The 23319-nt window shown below is 40.7% G+C and overlaps 1 protein-coding gene across 3 annotated transcripts in view; it reads right to left on the bottom strand.

Annotated features, from left to right (window-relative positions):
- enox2 (ecto-NOX disulfide-thiol exchanger 2) overlaps positions 1-6689 on the bottom strand; it is a 388688-nt gene extending 381999 nt beyond the window's left edge. For all 3 annotated transcript variants that reach the window (XM_057849987.1, XM_057849983.1, XM_057849986.1), the window contains exon 1: positions 6521-6689. The gene's annotated coding sequence lies outside the window, so the exon portion shown is untranslated. The remainder of the gene's footprint in view (positions 1-6520) is intronic.
- Between the last annotated feature and the right edge of the window lie 16630 nt (positions 6690-23319).

Below are 23319 nucleotides of genomic sequence, written 5' to 3' on the forward strand. Positions count from 1 at the left end.
CCACTGTTTGTAATCGATTAAAGAATTATATTATTAATTAGTATAATTATAATTAATATAATTATATCTCTGGTAGCCTACTGCAGTGATATTACACAAAAAATAAGGAAAAAACTCAATTTTAAAAAATGGGTACTGTTCGACTATTGAGGGTTTATTACACTATAATATGGTAAAACGCTTTACGTTAGCTCACATTCCCCGTTCACGTACGCAATCAAACACCAGTAGGCGGTAGGCCTGAACGATATATCGTTTAAACATCGCCATCGCGATGTGCGCATGTGCAATAGTCCCATCGCAAGGACGTGCGATAGTTTTTTAATTTCATTTTTTTTAATCCACAAACGTTTGTTTTGAGGAAGGAGAGGGAAAAAAAAGCGCACAGCTTCTCTTTCTCTCCAGCAAGTCATCGGCTCCTCCCCCTCCCCCTGCAACAGTGGAGTGGAGGGAGGAGGGGCCGAACAGCAGAGCGGAGGGAGGAGGGCCCGTTCTCAAAGTGAAAGCAAGCAATCAACACGTTGGAGGAGCAAGGAAGACTGTATCCAAAAGGAGTTTTGGAAGTATTTTGGCAAGAACAAGACTATAAGGGACAAAAAACAGCCCTGTCGACAGTGCCTCGCCATGGTTGCCTCAACAAGAAGTAATCTGTCAAACATGTGGGACCATTTAAAACGCAGGTATCTATGCATTCCTGCTACGAGCTCCCCATCAGAGGCTTTTTAGCACAGGTGGGAACATTGTTACGTGCCAACGTTATTGTCTCAAGCCTGCTATAGTGGATAAACTAATAGTCTTGGCCAAAAACCTATGAGACCCAGTTGAGAATTGCTGAGCAAGGAAGGTGGACGATATGCAGACAAATACATAACACAGCTGAAGGAATGTCTTTTCTTCTTTTAATGTGACAGCTATCAGGAAGGCAGGAAATTTGGGAGTTAAAATGGTTCTGTTATTCATCACAGTTATTTGCAGTTATTCAGTTCAATTATTTACAAGTTCAATTGAGTTTGTTTCTTTTATATTTAAATTTATTGTAAACCGTATTTTTCAAATAACTATATATAGTACAGCTGCACATAAAGTTTTGATACTTAATATTTTTGTTGAAATATTTTTACAACTTTGTTGCCGTTTTGCAGTTTTATATTGTTATATTTTGTGTAAACAACTCAGGGGACTAATGCACTTGCACTTTTATTAGTCAGATTTAATATTTAAGTTCAAATATGTTGACAACTTTGTTGTTTAACTGAGGTTTTTATGTATTGTTATAGTTTGTGAACTCTTTTGTCATATTTAATATTTTTGTTCAAATATGTTGACAACTTTGTTGTTTTACTGAGGTTTTTATTTATTGTTATAGTTTGTGAACAACTCTTTTATTTGTCATATTTAATATTTTTGTTCAAATATGTTGACAACTTTGTTGTTATTTTACAGACGTTTTTATTTGTTATATTTTGTCAAAAACTAAGGGGACTAATGCACCTGCTCTTTTATTTATCATTTAATGTATTTGCTGCTGTTGAAGTGTAAAATATTGTATTCAATAAATGATCTATTTTGTGCAGACATGACTTCCTGGATACCTTCATACAGAAATCTTCATCATTAACAAATTAAACGGTATTACCGTATTGGCCCGAATATAAGACGACCCCGATTATAAGACGACCCCCTCTTTTTCAAGACTTAAGTTTGAAAAAAGACTTTTTGAACACCAAATTAATTTTTATACAGAAACGACCACGGAAAGCTTTTCTCTGACTGAGCATTTTTTAGGCGATCTTTTTGAGCTCTCCATCTCCGTACATTACACTCTGTGACACCATATTTCACAGCCGCTTTGCAGTTGTTTGAAGACACCGCCTCATTTATCACCATCAACTTGAAGTTTGCGTCATAACTTCTCCTCAGCTGCCGGTGTTCTGCCAAAATGTCCTACATCGGCGAAACGTCCTACATTAGTCGAATTTGACACCTAAATTACTACCGTGCGCTCTAAACTTGTTTTGTTTAGATGCATACAGGAATAACGTACTAAAGAAATGCCTGCAGAAAATACTTAAATGTAGTTATGTCAAATAAGGACGATTTAAATACGCTACGTGACTAATGTGGTCAACTGCTTCAAAGCTAACACAAAAAAACACAATGGTTAAAAGTATGAGAGGGTAATACATGCAAAAAGTATCTTTGAGGCTGTGAAAAGGTTCTAAATAACTAAATAAAAACAAAAATAGTGAGTACTCGCCGCTTCCAACCGATGTGCGCATGCGTGTGAATGCATATGCAAGCGCCCTGAGCATTGTGTAGGACGTTTCGCCGCGTAGTAAGGAATGGCCAAACACCGGTTAACCTGGCCAATCTTCGACCCACTTTTCTCCAAATTGTCGCGAAGTTTCTCCATTTTCGGTTATCTCTTCTATTACCGGTATTTTCTTCTCTTTTCCTTCTTACCACTTTCTTCTTCGTGTCAGGGGTTCCCTTTGGCCGCCCGAGTCGCGTTCAGCATTCGATTCATTGATGACTGGCGCCATCAAGCGTCGTGAATGGGTATATGTCTAGGCCGCAGTTTTTTTTTTTTTTTTTTTTTTTTTTTTTTTTTTTTTAGACCGCAGTTATAAGACGACCTCCTCTTTTTCAATCTTATTTCAGTGCAAAAAACATCGTCTTATATTCGGGCCAATACGGTATATGAATACACTGTGGTCACGGTGTGTTATGTAAAGCAGGGGTTTTCAACCCAGTCCTCAAGGCACACTGTGGGTCCTGGTTTTTGTTCCAGCCGATCCAGCAGAGACAGTTGAACCAATGAGGCTTCTGCTAAAACAAGCCACACCTGACTGCAATCAACTGATTGCACTTGTAAAACACCAGATTGGGGAAAAAGTGTTGTCATCTTGTTTGGTAAGAATGAAATCCTGCACCCACAGTGTGCCTTAGTGGAATAGGTTGGGAACCCCTGATGTAAAGTATTTCCAAACAGCTATTCAAGTCATTTAGTGAAAATTTCTTTAAAAAAGATAGATCTTTTTTTTTTTAATATCGCAATATAATATCGCAATATATTGCAAACCTAAAAAAAATCGCGACAATAGTTTTTTCCAATATCGTTCAGGCCTAGTAGGCGGGTATACTACTATGTGAGATTGTGCAGTGGACAGCCAAGATTCAAATCACTCGGTCACAGGACAAAAAGCTTTAACAACAACCACTGTCTCCCGAATAATCTGACATTACAATAGTGTTATATATTTGTTTGTGTGTAGGTTTGTGTGGTTTGGTTTGTTTGTTTTTATTATTATTCCGGGGGGAAAAAAACAGGGGCTTGGAGGACAGACGGAGAGAAGTGATAGCTGAAACATGAAATGCAAGTGCTCCCTAATGTAAGTAGCGCTGATCTCAATATGACAATAGACCCTACCCACGTGACGTCACAACTCCTTCCTCCTGACTGGTGCCGCCCATTTGTCCGTCAACACATCATGTTTACCTGTTACGGCAACGTACATTCCTCCTATTTACGACGTGTTTTTCTGCTCGTTAACATTAATAATCAAAATGGTGAAGGCGTGTGTGGCGGTCGGTTGCAATAACAGAGAAGATAGACGGAGAAGACGGAGAGACTTGAAGTTCTACCGGATTCCGAGAGACCCGGAAAGAAGAGAGCGAGATGGGCTGCTGCAATATGACGAGAAAACTGGGCTCCAAACGATTACCACAGATTATGTAGTAGTCATTTTATATCTGGTAAGATGCATTTAATATATATTTTAGGGTTTTGGGCTGACAACCACAATTAAGATCATTGCTAGGCTAATCGGCGACAACATACACGTATGTATGTAGTGAGAGTGCTATCGCTAAACCATATAAACATTAAAAGCCCTAACTCCATTGACAAACGACATGAAATACATTAGACTTGACAGTGGATGTTAGCAATAACAAAAGATTTTGAATTGAAAATTTCGTAACTCACCTTTCCAAGCACAAGATAGATTCCTGCCGAATTTTCGTGGACGAGGACCTGTTTCACCCAACCAGCAACGAAGTATTTATAAGCCTCCAAGCTCTTAAAGTTTTTCAAACTTTCGTGAGAATAGGCTGATTTTGTGTGGACAAGATAGTTGTACATATCAGGGTAGCGAGCAGATGTCAGGCAAATACGGCGGAGACAGCGGGTCGAAAAACATCGATTTAGGCATCAAATATGGATCTGGCGTATGGATAAACTGAAGCTTTTCCACATAACGCCTTTTATGCAACGCATCAAGTGAGTTTACGGCATCCGAAAGCACCGGGTCTTCCATGAAATGCATTATAAATTGCTCGATCAATTGAGACCATTGATAATACAGACACAAAATGACGGACAAGGGGGCGGAACCATACAGCGAGCACGTGATTTTGTGACGTCAGTGGGTAGGGTCTATTCTTACCAGAGGACAGAATCGGGTTGGCGCACCCAACAACCGGAGTACAAGAGGACAGGGAGACAGGTCATATTGAAATGTCACAGGGAAAGGTAAGTGCCCAAGCAGTGTTAGTAATGTACAATGGGGGAACCCAATATGAGGACAAATGTCCTGTGATAAGGAGTCATGCAGAAAATGAAACTGATCTGCAGAAGCCCTTGGGTAGACATGGCTTTCCACCTGCCAACCGAGGGGAAAGTGGGCACCAAGTACCTGCTTAAAAAAAATTAACTACACGGACGTTTCTGCACGGAAAATAAAGGCGGGCGAGCAAATGCTGTTTTGTACTTATTTTGCTTTTTGACTGACTCAAATGATGATAAGTTTAAAAAATAAATGTGCTCACTTGGCTGACTAATGTTGGTTTATGTTATTGTATTAAACAAATAGCATGAGGTGGAGCAGTGGTACAAATTAAATGAAAAAGAGCAAAGTAGTGCATGGGGAGATAATAGTGAATATTTTTTAACTCTGTTTTTTGTTTGTTTGTTTGTTTGTTTGTTTGTTTGTTTGTGCGTTTGTTTTAATAATTATACATGATGTTAATATTTTTGTTCAATATTTCAATAATATGTACATTCATGTTATTTATTGTTAAACTTGAACTAAATAAAATTCTGCCATAGTGATTTTTTTTTCTAGTGTGGCCGAAATACGCTGTTTTAATAACACTGTAAAAATCATTTACAATGAAATTTGCAGACGGTCCCCAATAGAGGTGTGCAAAATTTCCCATTCTTAGATTATTCGCGATTCGGCCGTGGAAGATTCGAGAACGATTCACAAACATCCAAATTCCGATTAGTGAAATATGCCAAGTAAAGCAGAAGTATGACACACTCAGCGCACCGCGCGGTCTTTGGTACGCAATTAGGGACGGAGCGAGAGTAGCTAAACATCATGCTTCTCATTACCTTGCCCCTCGGGTAACGCCAATGCTCAACTCACGGCTCTAGCTCAACTCATGCCACGAGATAAAAAAAAAAACAACAACATACCTGACTGCTGCCGAAAAGCTGCTACAAGCCACATTATGTTACGGTAGATATCATTTATATAGGACTAGATGCATTATAGCTTCGGTATCGTTACCAGCACATCTACAAAAAACTAGATGCGGGCGTTAGTAACGGCCGCCATCTTAAAGCAGTACACTTCCCTGCAAGGCTGTTGTTGCGAACCTTCCAAGCGAACCTAATTAACTTTTTATCTAAAATACTCCTAAATCGGTAAAATATTGACTTGAATCTATCTTTAAAATAGTTTTAAAACTTTGACATGTTGAAAGTAGACAAAAGAGAAATTATGGAATAACAGGAGCAATTTTAACAACTTTAACGGTTGATTCACAACATTAAATTAATTGAAAGTAGTTTAAAGCTGCTGATATAGAATGGGGACTGGAGTTTTTTATTTACTGTTATTTTTGTATATTTGTTTACTGCTATATGTTAACTTGATACTGAAATAGTAGTTGTGTTTAGCCTGAGAGGATTTTTGAACAATTTTGTAACTAATGTACAAAACAAATTTAAAAAAGAAAAAAAAAAAAAAAAGGAGTGGGGTGCATCAATAATCGTTTTATAATCGAATCGGAGCCTCTGAATCGTAATCGTAATCGAATCGTTAGGTGCCCAAAGATTCCCAGCTCTACCAACGTTATTCATTTTCCTTGTAGTCATTCTGCGTATGTAATCATAATACGAATCATAATATGTAATCTAATTTATAGCGTTATCGTGGACAACTAAGCATTACTTCTAAGTACACAGTGAAAATATTTATAATCGATTGTTTAAATTCAGAGTCTTTATTGAACACTCACTGATCCGAGTGTTTTATGAAATCTATCAATGAATTAAAGTGAAAACGCAAACAGCAGCTCGTCGATTAGACAGCTTATTAATGTATCCCTGGACCTCATACGGAACTATTGAACTATTAACATATAATAAATTTCCATAGCAGCAAAAAGTGTAAAAGCAAAGCTAACAGTTAGCTCCATTGATGTCAAAGGAATATCAAAGTAAACAAACCTTGCGACGAATGGCGCCTTCTTTGGTGCTACCTGCTCCACGACAGCTCTTCAGGACCATCCATTTGGAGGCAGAACATTTGTTTTATTTATTTAAAATATTCCTGATATTGATAAAGGGGGATCCAAAGAGTCCAGTTTTCAAGCAGTATGGTGTCAACAGTGGCGGAAATAAGTACGGCAAGCGAGAAGTGAACACGTGTGTCTGTTGACGTTATTGTATTCCGCCTACTTTCAAAATAAGAGTCTACCCGTTCCGTTTACTTTCCAGGTCAGTGTGTACGCACATGCTACCAATTTGGTATACAAACCTGTCCTCAAAGGCCACATTTGATTTTAAAACAGACAGATGGTTCAGATTAATTCCAAATCATTTAATAAAAATAGAATCAAAAAATCAGAAAAAAAATCATGAGCATTTGATACTTAATCTAAAGTAAATGTAATTTTTCAATATGACCTTCATGTGAAAGACGGTTGCTTAAAGAAACTATGCAAATCACGAATTTCTTAGATATAGACAAGTTTCCGAGGTATTTCTGCTTTACTGCTGCATTTCTGCTCGCGATTTCCGTTTTACACCCTCTCAAACCAAAACAATAGTGGGGTGGTGGTGGTGGGGGTGGGGGGGGGGGGCGCAAAGAAAACTGATTTGGTCAGTTATTTCTATAACACATACAAAAACTGATTTTCATTGAAAATGGTATTTTTTTAATGATTTGCAAAATAAAAGTTAACATAAACAGCTATAACCTCAACCTCCATCTCCTAATTTTTATTTTCCCTCATTTCCACACACACTAAATGCAAATCTCAATTTTAACTACTTAAGAACAAAGGATGTACTGTATATTAATCAATCAATCAATCAATCAAATTTATTTATATAGCCCTTTACAAAACCCGAAAGGCCCCCAAAGTGCTTTACAACAAAACATGGCTCAAGATAAATAAAAGGCAGGAAAATATTATACAATGACATTTTACAAAATAAAATAAAACAAAGAGCGCATCGCAATAAAATTCCAGCAAGTAAAACAATAAAACCGATAAAATCGAAAAGAAACATTAAAAAAGCCCTTAAGCTAATAAAACCAGGCTATCCTAATCTTTGTAAAAGGCGAGTCTAAAAAGGTGTGTTTTTAGCCGAGACTTAAAAAGACCTACATCCGTGGTGGTGCGGATTTCAGGGGGAAGGCTGTTCCACAGCCTGGGGGCAGCAACCGCAAAGGATCGGTCTCCCCACTGTTTAAGTTTTGACCTTGGAACATCTAAAAGAAGCTGGCCGGTCGAGCGAAGAGTCCTGCCAGAGTTACGAAAAGTTAAAATTTCCGATAGATAAGATGGAGCCTGGCCATTAATAGAATTAAAAACAAACAGTAAAAGTTTGAAATCAATTCTAAAATGGACTGGAAGCCAGTGGAGTGATGATAGCACGGGGGTAATATGCTCACGTCTAGGTGTACCTGTTAAAAATCGAGCAGCAGCATTTTGAACAAGTTGCAGCCGAGAGATCGAGGACTTGGGTAGGCCAACATAAAGTGCATTGCAGTAGTCCAGCCTTGAACTTATAAAAGCGTGAATTGCTTTTTCAAGGTCGTGGCGACTAAGAAAAGGCTTCACTTTGGCTAAGAGACGAAGCTGGAAAAAACTTGCTCTTACAACGGAACTAATCTGTTTTTCAAAGTTAAACCTGCTATCGAATATCACTCCGAGATTTTTAACGTGTGTCTTAAAAATGTCAGCCGGAGCGCCAGAGTTGGGCTCAAGGGCTTTCATCATGGAATTAAAATTAAAATTGAAGATAATTTAAACATTTACTTTTTGTTGTGTTTTCTTTAATAAAGATATAAGTAACATACATTCAGAAAGATAAGTACAAATGACTTATATTACGCAGAGTGAAATGGAATATATTTTGAAGACTGTGCAAACATTGACTTTTTTAATCATAAGGATATGAATAAGTAGCCTAAAATAAATGAACAAATATAAGTCCAAAGTGCACATTGACAGCTAAGATGTTATGAACCTCCCCATCAGAGCAAATAAAACTAAATATGATAAAAAGGCCACCTTAACTGTTTCCTTGCTCTTAAAGATTTGATCCATTTTATGTTGCATTGCCCTTTTTTTTTTTTTTTTTTTTTTTTTTTTTGCTGTTTCAGAAAACATTCACATTTGAACCAATCAGAGCTAACTATCTCTGTTGATCACATGTCAGTATGTCAGCCAATTGAACGGATGAATGAGTCCAGGCGTATTGCTTTGCTGCGTGCATTCACACATTGACCTGACTCGTCATCATCAGACCCCGATAACTGCAGCAGTTGGGGAAACCTCCATGCCGTCCGTGGAATAAAATAAATAATAAATATAGGTGGAAACGGATTACCCTACACAAGCACTTTATTATGCTTGTTGTTAGCACATGTGTATGTAAAACTGATGTTGGTAAATTGTTTACTTCTTGGAGATGAAATGCATGTGTGGCAGCTTTGTATTTTTTTGTTTTTACATAGCGTTTTGACAGTTGCCATCATTTTTTCGGAATCAAAGCACCTTAGCTGTTCCGGCCCTGAATCTTATACCGGAACTGTGTTCCGGCCCTGAATCTTATACCGGAACTGTGTTCCTGACCGTTCCCGCCCACTTTCACCCCTGGCTAAGAGTCACCACAACCAAAATATTCTTCTATTTAAATGATTTAATGGCAGTGGATGGAAACGCAATCAGGGCATCCAGTGCCTACACATCAACAAAACTGAATGTGTCCTAATACATGAATTTGGGAATTTTGTGTTCATAAAGGCAGATGTGGAACAAGACAGTGGCACCACAAAGCATTAACAGGTACCATTATGTTCAATTTGACTACAATTCTGTGACTTGCGTCACAGCTGAGACATCATTAGCTTTGCATTAGCTTCAATGATAAAGAAATGGAAAACAAACACTCATCTACTATAAGTCATACACGGGCTTTTTACCCTAAAAATGCAAGTGTTGCACGTTTTTCGTTCATTTGTTGGTCAAGTGGAAGTGGAAATCGCTGTTAGGCAAGCGAAGACAACTTGATGTGCCTCAAAACAACACACTTGTTGATGGACATATATTGTGCATTCTACCTTGATGATGGAAGGCTCGATTTATGCTCCACCTTCGTTAATATTTTCCTAATAATTATATAAATTATGATTTGTTTTACCTATTTTGCACATGCACCAATTGTTTTAAATAAAACAAGAATCACGTTGTCCAAATGTTTTATTGCGATCGATATCTGCAATAAAAAAAGAATGACATACTATTTGTCTTTATATGTACATGTAGAGCTCATACTACCGTAACTATAACCAGATGAAAAATACCTTGTAGTATTTCCTTGTAACAACAAAATCCATGTCAGCCCTTCTGCATTCGGCAACTGTAATATTATTTGTAATTTTGCCTCGTTTTGGTCACTCAAGTGGCCGGCATGTCAATCTACACCTCATGTTAACACAACAGATTGTAAGAATTTTGTCCACGAACGTTCAACAAAGTGATAAAAACAAACATACAATCTTTTAGGTGGATTCTTTAGGTCTAAAGCACACCCTTTACTTATTGTCTACTGGTAGTTTCAATTTAAGGCGTATGGCGAGGTAGATCCACACTGGCACTTTGTAGCTAGAAGCTGGTTGCTGATCAAAACATTCCACTTCCAACAACATACAGTGCTGCTCAAAAGTTTGTGAACCCCCTCAACATTTTGGAATTTTCTATTATTTCAACCTGATTTCCTAATCAATCAATTCAGTAGTTTTTTTTTGTTTTTTTAACAGTTGTGTTGTCGAGACTAAATTAAAAAGAGTTTTCATCAACTGATGTAGGTGCAAAATTGAACTGTTTGGTCACAACCAAAACCGCCATGTCTGGCGAAAAGTCAACACTGCATACCACCAAAAGAACCTTCTCCCAACAGTGAAGCATGGAGGTGGGAATGTCAAGATCTGGGCTTGCTTTTCATCCTCAGGACCTGGACAACTCCACATAGTCCAGGGAATCATGAATTCTGAGGAATATTGTCAAATCCTAGAACATAACCTGACGCCATCTGTTTTGAAGTTAAAGCTTGGCAGAAGGTGGATCATGCAACATGATAATGATCCAAAGCATTCCAGCAATACAACCAAGGAATGGCTGAAAAAGAAGAAGATTCGTGTTCTGGACTGGCCCAGTCAAAGTCCTGACCTAAATCCCATTGAAATGCTGTGGCGGGACCTGAAGCGAGCAGTTCATGCCAGACGCCCATCAAACCTCTCTCAACTGACTGCGTTCTGCAAGGAAGAATGGGCAAAAATCCCCCAAAGTAGATGTGAGAGGCTGATTAGTCACAACAGAAACCGTTTGGTTGAGGTAATCTCTGCAAAAGGAGGCGCAATATCCTATTAACTGAAGGGGTTCACATACTTTTGCACACATGATATCTGAGTTTTTCTTAAATCAACCACTTTTGTTAAATAAAGAATGACAATATAACTATTTCTTTTGTTTCAGTCCATTATTTGGAATGTCAGTATTGTGGATTTGGGTATAACTTAACATTTAATAAGGTTATTTTAGTTTTTTTTTTACAAAAAATCTGACCATCGCTGTGGGGTTCACAAACTTTCGAGCAGCACTGTATATAGGCGCTTCCCGGATTTGACACACAGCACAAAAAGTCCCAGAGCCTCATCTACATTGTGCTGAATCCATTTTTGGTGATTCTGTGGGTTCCTCTGGCTTGATTTTGCAGTTTTAACTTTGTCTACACAATACTGATTTCAACGACACTTCATGTCATTCTGTCTAAACCGGAAGTCCGTAGCAGAAAATGTCAAAGATTACGCTACCCAATTTTTGCTCAGGAAACTTGTCTATATGACAACTGAGGAAACCATGTTGAAACACAGAAAATGACTGACTCGTAGGTGCTGAATCTGGTTGGAAACAGGTAACAAACAGACTCTGAGCCAGCTGTGTGAGCCAATATATTGTCGGCCAAGGGGGAAATTAAAATGTTGGAAGGAGCTTCCTTAGTTTGAGCGATAAGTCTTTTCTCAAATTATGTACAGACCCAATCAAAATCTTAAAACCAATTGAAAAATAGTTCAAACTTATCTTTTGCACATTTGGAAACAAAAAAACTCTTCAAACCAGAACGAAAACATTTCTCAGTAGGACTCAGTAATGAGTAGCTCCACTGTTCTAATACTTTACAAATTCGTTTGGGCATGTTTGATGCAAGTGCTTCCAGAAAGCTTGTGGGACCATTGCTCCCAGAGGTGAGGATGGTGTAAGGCATCAACTGTCTGGAACTGACAGCCATTTTTAGAAACTTCCCTTGCCATACATCCCCAAATGTTCCCTATGGGATTTTTATAAGGGAAACATGCAGGATAGTCACGAAAACCCCTTTCAAAACCCGTGACAAGTGACGCGGGACTTACTCGGGTCATTGCTTTCACATATAGAGAGATATCCAGAGAATGACGTGAGTTGGACACTTTCACAGACTTGTCCCGTGTTGCCGACTCTGCGTTCTCTGTGTGGGTAGGGCTGCTGGCGCGATTTTATAACCTGGACATTACGTCATTTTTGGTCGGCATCGGCAGTCACATTCTGTTGGTCAGAGAGTCTTTTGTTACCGTTGTGTTACGCTTGTGGGAGCGATCCCATCGTTGTACCAGCAGCCAATTCAAGCTCATCAAGACTGTATTCAAGCCCAGGCGATCCAAGAGAAGGGTGTAGAGATATTAACTTTCTGGGCGCCATTCGACACCTTGTACTCTCGAATTACGTGCATTTACTAGCTTGTTTGTCTGTCGCCTATGTTTTGAATTGTGCTGGTATTTGAGTGTATTTGTTTTGTTGTCTTATCGGCTCCCTGCCTACTGCTTAGGTAAGTATTATTGATCCCCGTTGACCTACTGTCATAGACCCATTGTGTTATTCCCGCTTTTCTACGATCGTGTGTATTTTTGTTTGTATTTAATAAACCCTTGAACGCCTCCCTCCATTGTTTTTTGGTTTAATGTACAACCGTGTGTCCGCAGTTGCAGAGCTGAATATTGGCAACAAAATGAACCACACATTTCCAAAGATGGACGATGGACTCTATTCCTTGACTCTACGATCCAGTAGCAATTTTATTTCGTTATGTTTTCAGTTTGATTTAGCTATTTCCAGCTTGCTATCTTGACAATTTTGGTGTTTTTTTACCGCTTTTTGTCTTACTGCAAAAAAAGAGGAAATGACGATCGCCCCCCCCCCCCCCCCTATGAGCCATCACCTTATCGTGGTGGCGGTGGTGGTGGTGGGGTGTCCCAATGATTCTATGAGCTACAGTGGGGAGAACAAGTATTTGATACACAGCCAATGGGTTTTCCCATTGTGAGTGCATCAAATACTTGTTCTCCCCACTGTTTGTTGTCTGGGGTTTTGTGCCCCTGGCATGGTCACCCATGGTAGACAGGTCCTAGGTGAGGGACCAGATAAAAAATGGGTCAAAAGACCTTGTATAATGAGCATCAACATTGAACTCAGTTTTCCCTCCCCCGGACACGGGTCACCGGGGCCCCTCTCTGGAGCCAGGCCTGGAGGTGGGCCACAATGGCAAGAGCCTGGTGGCTGGGCCTGCACCCATGGGGTCCGGCCAGGCACAGCCCAAAGAGGTAACGTGGGTTCTATTTCTCATGGGCTCACCATGTGGTCAAGGAGGTCAGGTGCACAGACTGATGGGTGGCAGCCAAAGGAGGGGTCCTTGGTGATCCGACCCCCGGCTGAAGAATCTGGATCTTGGGAACTGGAATGTAAGGGTGTTCCAAAAAATTGATTATTAGATGCATCGCGATTCGACACATTTGATTCGATTTGATTACGATTCATAAATGTTCAAAAACGATTTTCCCTTATAATTTTATGACAGCACGTCTGCTGCCCAGACACCTTTAACAGATGCATGCACATTGTTGGATGTGAAGACAATGCCACCGGCCGCCAGGGGGCAGTACCTTCCTGTAAAAACATTGCACCTACTAATAGGGGGAGAGTGAGTAGTTGGGAAGAGAGATACTGTAGTCCGTTGTTCCTTGTCTTTAAGTTCTCCAGCAGTAGGTTCAAGTCGTGTTAATTGGAAAAAGTCCCTAGTGTTTTGCTAAGTCCTGTGTCTGTCTATCAGAGGTGAGTACAAGAACCCTCTTGCAGTGTTTAGCTTTTATTGTTGTTGTTTTTGAGATGTTACTAGTTAACTCCGAGCGCTATGCCAATTACCGACTTCGCTAACATGTAGTTCCATGTCAAGTTGTGCGTTGTTTATTATCAAGTTTATTGTATTGGTTAGAGAAATAAGTACTGCCTTTGAAACAGCGAAGGTTTTTTACCTTCTTGTTGTATAGGCATGCTGTGAAATACAGTAAGTACTGCCTTTAAAATGGTTACCATTTTTGCACTTTCTTGTAAAAAAATAAAATATATATATATAAATATAAAATATAAATATATATTTAAAATATATATACGTAAGTTTAAGGGCAGCTTTCATTGTAAGGGCATGTGTCCATCATTCCTGTTGAATCACTATGATATTTTAAATAAATAATGGACATAAATTTGTTTAGCTACTTTATTAATTAGTGATGTATGATACATCAATAAACGTGATAAATGTGATCATTGTCAATACAGTGATCATCGTTCAATAATCGTATCGTAGCACCCTGAATCGGAATCGAATCGAATCGTGGCATGCCCAAGATGGCACACCCTTAGTGGAACGTCACCTCTCTGGTCGGGAAGGAGCCCGAGCTTGTGCGTGAGGTTGAGAAATTCCGACTCGATGTAGTCGGGCTCAGCTCCACACATGGCTTGGTCTCTGGTACCAGTACCCTCGAGGGGGGTTGGACACTATTCTACTCTGGGGGTGCCCATTTTGAGAGGTGACGAGCAGGTGTGGGCATGCTTATTGCCCCCCGACTCGCCGCCTGTACAATAGGATTTACCCCAGTAGACGAGAGTGTAGCCTCCCTCAGCCTTCGGGTGGGGGGATGGGTCCTAACTGTTGTTTGTGCTTATGCACCAAAAAGAAGTTCAGAGTACTCATCATTTTTGTAGTCCTTGGAGGGCATTGCTGCAGCATGTCTTGGGCACTCGGGTGAAGGAATGGGCGGTGCTGTCAACCGATCACCGCCTGGTGGTGAGTTGGCTCCGAGGGAAGGGGAAGATGCCGGTCCGGCCCGGCAGACCCAAACGTTTTCTGAGGTTTGGTGGGAACGCCTGGTGGAGTCCCCTGTCTGTAGGAGTTTCAACTCCCATCTCCAGCAGAGCTTCGCCCATGTCAAGTGAGAGGCAGGAGACATTTAGTCCGAGTGGACCATGTTTCGCGCCTTAATTGCTGAGGCGGCTGACCAAAGCTGTGGCCGCAAGGTGGTCAGTGCCTGTCTTGGCGGCAGTCCAAGAACCCGCTGGTGGACAACAGCGGTGAGGGATGCCGTCAAGCTGAAGAAGGAGTCTTATCGCGCCTTTTTGGCTTGCGGGACTCCAGAGGCAGCTGATGGGTACCGGCTGGCCAAGCGGAATGCGGATCTTGCGGTCCCTGTGGCAAAAACCTGTGCATGGGAGGAATTCGGTAAAGCCATAGAGAACGACTTCCGGACAGCTTCAAAGAAATTTTGGCCCACCATCCGGGCGTCTCAGGGGAGGAAAGCAGTGCAACACCAAAACTGTGTACTGTATAGTGTGGATTTGGCGCTGCTGACCTCGACCCGGGAGGTTGTGAGTCAGTGGGTCGAATACACTGAAGACCTCCTCAACTCCACCGACACGCCTTCCCACGAGGAACTGGGGACTCCAAGGTGGTTCCTCCAATCTCTGGGGTTGAAGTCACTGAGGTGGTTAAAAAGCTACTCAGTGGCAAGGCCCCGGGGGTGGGGTCATGGGAGTTCGCCCAACCATTCTACATATGTTTTGTGGACTTGGAGGAGGCGTTCGACCGTGTCCCCCGGGGAGTCCTGTGGGGGGTGCTCGGGGAGTATGGGGTATCGGAATCCCTGATACGGGGGTCCGGTCCTTGTATGATCGATGTCAGAGTTTGGTCCGTGTAGCTGGTTGCAAGTCGGATCCGTTTCCAGTGAGGGTTGGACTCCGCCAAGGCTGCCCTATGTCACTGGTTCTGTTCATAACTTTTATGGCCAGAATATCTAGGCGCAACCAAGGCGTTGAGTGGGTCTGGTTTGGTGGCTTCAATATTGCATCTCTGCTTTTTACAGATGATGTAGTGTTGTTGGCTTCATCAAGCCGTGACCTTCAACTCTCACTGGAACGTTTTGCAGCCGAGTGTGAAGCGGTCGGGATGAAGATCAGCACCTCCAAATCCGAGACCTTGGTCCTCAGTCGGGAAAAGGTGGAATGCCCTCTCCGGATCAGGAATGAGGTCCCTCCCCAAGTGGAGGAGTTCAAGTATCTCAGGGTCTTGTTCTTGAGTGACAGAAAAATGGACCGGGAAATTGATAGGTGGAATGGTGCTGCATCTGCTGTGATGCGGACTCTGCACGGTCTGTCGTGGTGAAGAAGAAGCTGACCTGAAAGGCGAAGCTCTCTGTTTACCGGTCTATCTACGTTCCTACCCTCACCTATGGTCACGAGCTGTGGGTCATGATCGAAAGAACAAGATCCGGGAAACAAGCGGCCGAAATGAGCTTCCGCCGTAAGATGTTCGGCTCTCCCTTAGAGATAAGGTGAGAAGCTCGGTCATCCAGGAGGGGCTTGGAGTAGAGCCGCTGCTCCTCTGCATCGAGAGGAGCCAGATGAGGAGGCTTGGGCATCTGACCAGGATCCCTCCGGGTCGCCTCCCTGGTAAGGTGTTCCGGGCACATCCCACTGGGAGGAGGCCGCGGGGCCGCCCCAGGACACGCTGGGGATATTATGTCTCCTGGCTGCCATGGGAACGCCTTGGGATCCCCCAAGAAGAGCTGGATAAAGTGGCTGGGGAGAGGGAAGTCTGGGTTTCCCTGCTGAAGCTGCTGCCTCCGCGACCCGATCTCAGATAAGCTGGAGAAAATGTACGTATGCACGAGTGGTCCCAATGATATTTATATCATCAGCCATTGTGCTGTGACCTGGGAATCAAACGCGTGCTTTCACACACGCCATGTCCTGGGAAAGTCCCGGACATACTAAGACGCGACCCGTTAAATGTCCGCGTAATCTCCGTATCAGTCAAACCGGGAAGTTGCTTTCACACACAAGGGCTACCCGTTTAAATCCCGGGATTTTAACGGTGTTCAGGTATATGTGCAAGGGGCCGGACCATCAAGGTTAAATTTCGAACATGAACAATTGAAGGGAGTTGACTTAGAGCTGTGGTAGTACTTTTAGATTCATATGTGAAATGCCACTGTTACTTGCCATCTTATATTTGAAAATGTTCTATACAATCAATAAAGTTGAAATGATAACGGGTTCGTTTTATTCACATTATTTCAGGTGGTTTCTACACTTCTCATTCCTAATTGACAATTGTTTGACTGGACAACTACAGACAAAAATTGGTCCTCGGAATGAATATAGATGATATACTGTAGATGATAGACTATACAGTATAAACAGTAAAAGGATAACTACCGAATGAACCTAATAGCATATTTCCGTGTAGCAAGTTTCCAAAACAAGAAGAAAGGTTTCAACTACAGAGTCTTGATGGAAAAACTCCTAAGCCAACATAAAAATTTAGATTAGCTCCAAATTCTAAGTTGCTGCGGACCACATGAAACATGTCAGTCAATTCAATATCTTCAAACATGATGAATTTGCATACTTGTGTACAATGTTCCCTCTAATTTTTCATGTGTCTGAGCAAACACACAATCTCCCTAAGCACACTGCGGCCCACGGTGAGCAACATCAGATGTGCACCGTATTTTTTGGACTATAAGTCGCACCAGCCAAAAAAATGCGCAATGAAAAGACAAAAACATATATGGCGCACCGGCGTAGAAGTTGCATTTTGGGGGGAATTTTTTTTGGTATAATCCACCACCAAGAACAGACATGTCATTTTGAAAGGCAATTTAGAATAAAAATACAATAGAGAACAACAGGCTGAATAAGTGTACGGTATGATAACATTACATGACTCATAAATTATTCAGATAACTATAGCATAAAGAACATGCTAACTAGCAACAATGATATAATAATGTGTGAATAAGTTCACATATAAGTCGCTCCAGAAAATAAGATGCACCCTCTGCCAAACTAAGAAAAAAACTGCAATTTTATAGTCCGAAAAATATGGTACATAGCGGCCACACACCAGTATCACGCCTTTTCACGCCTATGAGCATTTCTACTGCCCGTAAAATATTTAGTAGTAAGCGCATTTAATGATTAATATCCATAATTAAAATATCTTAATAAATGTCACTGGAATACACACCAATCTGACTTAAATTGTACCTTATTTTTCACGTCTTAATATATAGGACTTGCATTTGGTGTACTTATACAGTATGTCAGTGCTCTCATCTACTATCAGTGTATGCCAGGGTGCATTTTTAACACTGCACATAGTCTCGTTCTCGACGATATCATTGATTGAGTTTACAAATTCAAAGGCATAGTTTTTACTTCGCCAGCTTTCTGGTATACTCACATACTTTGCCATGTGATTGCGGATTTGTTGAACTGACACCATTGACGCATTCATTTCGATGGCAAGTAAAATATTGTCAATGAGAACTTCAACTTGCTCTGGGTCAGATTTTGTTTTGTGGGACAGCTCGTTTCTCTTCTGTCGGTCTTTTGCATTCTCCCGCAATAATGTACCAATCCCCTGTCGCATCTTGAGTCTTTGTAATTTTCAACAGCTTTCAAATGACTTTTCTGCTGAATATGACGCTTGAGGTAGTCCAACTTCCATTCAGTCCACATTTTTCCCTTTGAAAACTCACTTGGTACTTTGGCTTCAGTTTCACCGCTTGTTCATCTATTTGCACATGCTCCGACAGCCACTCCTTCTTATATGAACCACATTTCTTTTTTACTTTGGCTTGGTGAGTGGATGTGTCGCTGCCCATTCGTTTCGCCATGATAAGGGTTTGGCCTTTACGTCTCTCTACTCTGCCGCACTCACACACTGTTGTCAGCTTGCTAACCTACACCGCGCGTGTAGGCTGGGCAATACACAAGCAATGTCAATGCTATGATTGGCTGCGTAGCGGAAGTGAACCTTATCGTATCATTTGCTGGACACCTCTCACTCACCGAGTTACAACATACGTTTCTGTTGATTTTTTTTTTTGTGCGCAGCATTGAATTTCTTGTGCGCAGAGTAGGTGCCAGCAGTGCGCGATTGCGCACGCACGCAGCTTAGAGGGAACATTGCTTGTGTACAATTTTGACCTTAAGAAGCTGGGCTCAAATGCTGTCCCATCTCTCATTCTCCATGTCAAAGGCCCAAAATGTTGGCAAGACCTTAGAAAACACGCAAGACACGCACTACAAAACATAATTACAGTAAGGGGATTTCCGTGGTGCTTTCATAAATTACAGGGGACGTATTTTGACTTTTTGTAAAGATCACGGTAACCAGTGTAAAATGAGTTTTACATTTTATTGACTGACCATTGAGTTTACCACAAAGAACTGTCTTTTTTTCTCCTAACAAGTCATTCTTGTTGTCATCAAAATCATTGTTCCGATCCCTCTCCTTGCTGCTTGCAGTCTTCTCTCATACCCAGCTTGTCTTAGTTTTGTGTGTGTGTGTGTGTGTGTGTGTGGTGGTGGTGGGGGGGTGTTTAACAAAAAGTCAGACACATGGGGGGGGGGACCATCCCATATCATGTTTATTTAGTTGGAAGTTTTTTTCACACTTAATATGATATCTTACTGAAAGTTTTTTTCACACTTAATATGATATCATACTGATGTAACATCTCCTGCCTACACAGAACGCACAACAGTTTTAGTGTATAGTGGTATACTATCGTACCTGACTTGCACTGTGCCGCTCGATGGGAAAGGAACAACCAAGATAACGGTGGAGAACCCTGAAACTCTCAGGCCTCTGGCAGAAAACCCACGTACCACACACACGTACCACCCTATATACATGTCTAATAAAAACTCCTTTAATCATATATGATGACTGATGAAGTGGTTTGATTTCATCTTCTATATTCATAAACACATTTGCAGCAGCGTCTGCATCTTTTGGCAGGTAACTGCTCATCTGCCAGAAATCAGCATTGTCTGTTTTGCATACAAGACAACAACCATGTCGAACTGGCAGTAATCAAAACAAGATCAAAATGAGAGCCGATGAAACTGTTTGATTCATTCATTTGCATTCATATATTTTTTGGGGGGGCAGCCAAATGTTTGCCAGGCAAACTTGGCATCCTTCTGTTTTGTTGACTTCCTCATTCCTTCTAGCTATGGGAACACTTTTACATGTCCTGCATATTTATCTTGGAATGCAGATGATGTATGAATGCACCACTTTTCTGACTTGATTGTAGCTTTGATCTGCTCGAGATATTTACTATCCTTTTTTGTACACGGTGACAATGTTTCAAAAAAAATGCAGCAGGTAGTTACTGTGCTACTGTAAAACTTGTGACTACGCTGCATCAAAGTCCCAGAACATAGGATGATCACTGTCTTTAGGCAATGTGGCTAATCATGGATGACATTTTAATACATGTGAAATGTAAAAGAAGATTCATTGCACGGTTCTGTATTTTATTCATTAAAGATACAGTGCTGGCCAAAAGTATTGGCACCCCTGCAATCCGGTCAGACAATTTCCCCCAGAAAATGATTGCAATTACAAATGCTTTGGTAGTAATATTTTCATTTATTTTGCTTGCAAGGAAAAACACAAGAGAGAATGGGATAAAAAATAAATAATCATTCTACACAAAACTACATAAATGACAGTATTTGCACCTTTTGAACAATCATGTGATGCTTCTCTAATTTGTGTAATTAACAGCACCTGTTACTTACCTGTGGCACATAACAGGTGGTGGCAATAACTAAATCTCACTTTCAGCCAGTTAAAATGGATTAAAGTTGACTCAACCTCTGTCCTGTGTACTTGTGTGTACCACATTGAGCACGGAGAAAAGAAAGAAGACCCAACAATTGTCTGAGGATTTGAGAAGCAAAATTGTGAGGAAGGATGGGCAGTCTCAGGGGTACACAAGTCCATCTCCAGAATGAATGTTCCAGTGTCTACCGTGTGCAGTGTCATCAATAAGTGTAGAGCCCATGGCACTATGGCGAAAAATTGACGAGAGATTTCAACAAAAGATTGTGCGGATGGGGCATAAAGAACCTCGACTAACATCCAAACAAGTTCAAGCTGTCCTGCAGTCCTAGGGTACAACAGTGTCAACATGCACTATTCGTCGGCGTCTGAATTAAAAGGGACTTTATGGTAGGATACCCAGGAAGACCTCACTTCTGACCTAGATACATAAAAAAGCCAGGCTGGAGTTTGCCAAAACTTACCTGAGAAAGCCAAAAACGTTTTGGAAGACTGTTCTCTGGTCAGATGAGGCAAAAGTAGAGCTTTTGGGGAAAAGGCATAGACAAAAAGTTAACAGTAAAAAAAATGAGGCCTTCAAAGAAAAGAACATGGTCCCCACAGTCATACATGGCGAGGTTCCCTGATGTTTTGGGGTTGCTTGCTGCCTCTAGCATTGGACTGCTTGACCATGTGCATGGCATTATGAAGTCTGAAGACGACTAACAAATTTTGCAGCATAATGTAGGGCCCAGTGTGAGAAAGCTGAGTGTCCCTCAGAAGTCATGGGTCTTTCAGCAGGACAATGAACCAAAAAACACTTCAAAAGGCACTACAAAATGGTTTGAGAGAAAGAACTGGAGACTTCTAAAGTTGCCAGCAATGAGTACAGACCTCAATCCCATAGAACACCTGTGGAGAGACCTGAAAATGGCAGTTTGGAGAAGGCACCCTTCAAATCTCAGAGACCTGGAGCAGTTGGCCAAAAAAAGAATTGGAATTATTGATGGACACCGGAAGCGGTTGTTCACAGTTATTTTGTCTAAATGTTGTGCTACCAAGTATTAGGCTGAGGGTGCCGATACTTTTGTCCAGCCCATTTTTGGAGTTTTGTTTAAAATGAAAAAAAACATTTTTTTCATTCTCTTTTGTGTTTTTGTCATTGCAAGCAAAATAAATGAAGATATTACTACCAAAGCATTTGTATTTTCAATCATTTTCTGGGTGAAATTGAGCATCATCAGACAGAATTGCAGGGGTGCCAATACTTTTGGCCAGCACTGTAAATTAAACTAAAATGCACTAAAAATATGAATCTTAAATACTAACTGATATATTGTATTAAACATTTATATAGTTTCCCTTGTTGAGCACTGTTTCTTTATGTTAGTGCAGTCAAGGGATTAAGAAAAATGAGTATTGTGGGGATTTTTTTGGGATGAAACTGTAGAGGCATAAGAAAAAGATTATGCATACAAATATACACAATGTATATTTGTATGCACTGAAAAATATTCTTAATTAATTTGTTTCTCACAGTTTTGAACACATCCCACCTGCTGCCCTGAAACATTCAATTCCTAATTTCCACCACCAGGTAGAATATTGCTGTTTTCTTTGTCAATGTCAAAATAATTTGGGAAAAAAACATCAAGTCCATATTAAGTGCTGAAGTGAACACATCGAAAAAACGAGCATGAACACTTTTCTAAATTATTTCGATTTGAGCACTGACTTTGTTGCATTTCGTCTGAGAAAAAGCAGAACACACTCGCACTGCAGTTGCCAGTCTCAGTCACAGTCTCACTAGACACTCAGTGAACAGAGGTTTGACCAGTTGTATAACAATTTACTTGAACCCTGCTGCGAAAAGCCATGAGTGATTTACGTCTACACTAAATATGTGAATCAAATTATAATTTGAGTTATGAGTGACCTCCAGGTATAGTATGTTCATTGTTGTTCAGGTGAAATTAAAAACAAAAAACAAAAAGAGATGTACTAAAGTATTGTATTGCACTCAAGAAAGGCTACAGCCTCAGATGCTCAATGAGCCATTTATCAAATAAGGCAAACAGTCAAAATTATCAATACAAAATATATATCCCATCAAAATTGTCTCAGGACACCAATGTCCTTATTTTCATATAATACTCAATGATTAATCTCTTTAAAAGTCTAAGTACGTCATTGTGTAGGAAATTGTCATCAATGTGAGCACAAGACTCGCTAACCCAAGAAAAGGCATTTGATTGTACAGCCAGTGTGCGACTTGACTGTGGTATAGCTACAGTTGTTCATGTAACTGCATAGCCTTCGCTTCTCATTCTCATCATTCATGGCAGGCTTTGAACGCTCGCCTCAGGGCCAACGTCAGTCACTAGAACGCATCATTGCTGCACAGGACGCGGCGCCCATTCACCACTTCCTCCTCCAGCATTGCCTTCATTCTCAGCACGTAAGATCAGACATGTGCTAAACTCATTGAGCAGGGGCAGCTCTGGGTTGAAAGCAAATGCGAACACCAATATAGCATTTTTCATAATTTGTGCGACTGGATGTTGAATTACTCTGTAACAATAATAGAAAGCAACAATGAGGAAGAAATTGTCAAAATCTATCAGAAATAACTACAAGGAGTTTAATATGACTTGTGAGTTTTAAATGGCAATGACCTACAATTACCCACAAATAACAATGAATTTCTGCAACATCATAAAATAGTTGAAACATAGTTGAGTTGA

Source organism: Corythoichthys intestinalis, chromosome 11, assembly GCF_030265065.1.
Source record: "Corythoichthys intestinalis isolate RoL2023-P3 chromosome 11, ASM3026506v1, whole genome shotgun sequence".
In the NCBI taxonomy this organism is placed as follows: Eukaryota; Metazoa; Chordata; class Actinopteri; order Syngnathiformes; family Syngnathidae; genus Corythoichthys; species Corythoichthys intestinalis.